Source organism: Symphalangus syndactylus, chromosome 17, assembly GCF_028878055.3.
Source record: "Symphalangus syndactylus isolate Jambi chromosome 17, NHGRI_mSymSyn1-v2.1_pri, whole genome shotgun sequence".
Classification (NCBI taxonomy): Eukaryota; Metazoa; Chordata; class Mammalia; order Primates; family Hylobatidae; genus Symphalangus; species Symphalangus syndactylus.
In genome coordinates this window covers 88,453,159-88,455,359 of record NC_072439.2, presented here as the reverse complement: position 1 = coordinate 88,455,359, position 2,201 = coordinate 88,453,159, and the positions used below count along the sequence as shown (strand labels likewise).

Sequence of the window (2,201 nt, the reverse complement as noted above, 5' to 3'; positions counted from 1 at the left end):
GGCATGCGTCTGTAATCCCAGCTACTCAGGAGGCTGAGACAGGAGAATTGCTTGAACTCAGAGGCAGAGGTTGCAATGAGCCAAGATCACGCCATTTCGCTCTAGCCTGGGCAGCAAAAGTGAAACTCCATCTCAAAAACAAAACAAAACAAAACCCCCCCAAAAAAAACAAAAAAAAAAAACAGAAATGTTGGCATAGGCCTGAGTAAGCTTGAAAAACAAGTTAGGATGTTTTAACTGTATGCAGGCACATTACAGAATCCACATAGAAACATCTGGCAGAACAACTGGCTTATTTCTATTGGAGCAGTTCTGTTTCAGAAAGGGATATAAGGTACATGGGAGGGTGCTGAAAACTCACAACAGCCACAGAATTAGTTATTCAGAATTAACCAAAATTCAGTATACAAGAATATATGACAGCAGTAGAACAATCTCAACAGTTATTTGATGCCTGGAAAGCAAGCTGTAAGCTTAGAACAAGTAACTCAGCAGGAACAATGGTCAACATGTTTATAAGACTTTGAAGGTGAGAAAACTTTTTCACAGATGATGTCATCTGCACAAGTACATTAGTTTCCAGGACACTGGGAACAACAACACAACATACAAAGTAAGAATAGGGCCGGGCATGGTGTCTCATGCCTGTAATCCCAGCACATTGGGAGGCCGAGGTGGCCGGATCACTTGAGGTCAGGAGTTCGAGACCAGCCTGGCCAAGATGGTGAAAGCCCGTCTCTACTGAAAATACAAAAAGTAGCCGGGCATGGGGGCACATGCCTGTAATCCCAGCTACTCGGAGGGCTGAGGCAGGAGAATTGTTTGAACCCGGGAGGCAGAGGTTGCAGTGAGCCAAGATCGCGCCATTGCACTCCAGCCTGGGTGACAGAGCGAAACTCCATCTCGAAAAAAAAAAAAAGATAAGAATAAATCCAAGCTGTTTAACCTTCCACCATTCTCTTGAGTATTAAACCCAGGCCACCTCTGGCCACTTGCAGGGGTGTCATTTCGTCTTTATTCTCAATGTAAATACTTGCTCCTTGGGACACCAGCAGTTTTGCTTCTTCCACTCTCTCCTCATCACAGGCTAAGTGTAGAGGAGTGTTACCCTCAGTGTCTTGGATGTTCTGTAGTACAGAAGGATAGGAATCATCTTCAAGTTACCCTTGGCTGCTGCCCGGTGCATTGCTGTAGCCTCACAATGGTCCTCAGTATGTGGATCAGCCCTGCCTTCTAGTAACATGACAGCAATCTCATGCCTGTTTTTGGAAGCTGTGTAATGTAGGGGAGTACCGCCATTTTGACTGACAGCATTTACTTGAGCACATTTTCCCAGAAGGGCTTTTACAATCTCATCCCACCCAGTGGAAGCCGCAATATGAAGAGGAGACCAACCTGCATCGCCTTTATCACTCACTGGCACTCCAAGTTGCAATAAAAATTCAACAATTTCTGCATGTGTGGCTGAGCATGCCCAGTGCAATGCAGTTCTGCTGTTCTAGTCAGTTCTACTAGCCAGGAATTTATCGGCCAGAATACTCTCCTTCAACTCTTCCAGCTTCCTCTGTAGGCCAGGTTGCAGACCATTAGGTTAGACACACGGCCCTCCATTTTGCTTTCCCAGGAACTTGTGATATTATTTTTTAAATATGTGTGTGTGTGTCTGTGTGTATTTTATTTATTTATTTATTTTTAGAGATGAGGGCTCACTATGTTACCCAGGCTGGTCTAGAACTCCTGAGCTCAAGTGATTCTCCCACTTCAGCCTTCCAAAGTGCTATAGGATTACAGTCGTGAGCCACAGCACCTGGCCAATATATGTGTTTTCATCCACGGTTCGTGACTCATAACTCCCATTGTCCGTGTCACAGTAAACAGAATCTCTCTCTCTGACCTTCTCTTGCCCTTCTTTCACCTGCCTGACACAGGATTCTAATCTAATTGTGACTCATAAAACTCTCCATTCCAGAGGAAGTTCTGCCTCATTACCTGGAGGTAAGAATGCTGCACTGAAGAGCCAAGAAGAATCTGAATACACAGGCCTTGCTGGGTTTAGATCATTCCCCTTTTGTCCAATCACATTTCAACATGGTTGTCCATGGTTCAGTCGTGCCTATCCAAGAAGTCTTCATAAAAGGCCCAAGAGGACAGGGTTCAGGGAGTTTTGGAGACCTGAACACATGGAGGCTGACAGGAAGGTG

At 45.1% G+C, this 2,201-nt stretch overlaps 1 pseudogene; it reads right to left on the bottom strand.

Moving 5' to 3' along the window:
- Window positions 1-636: 636 nt before the first annotated feature.
- On the bottom strand, window positions 637-1,611 carry LOC134733334 (26S proteasome non-ATPase regulatory subunit 10-like; annotated as a pseudogene).
- Window positions 1,612-2,201: the final 590 nt, after the last annotated feature.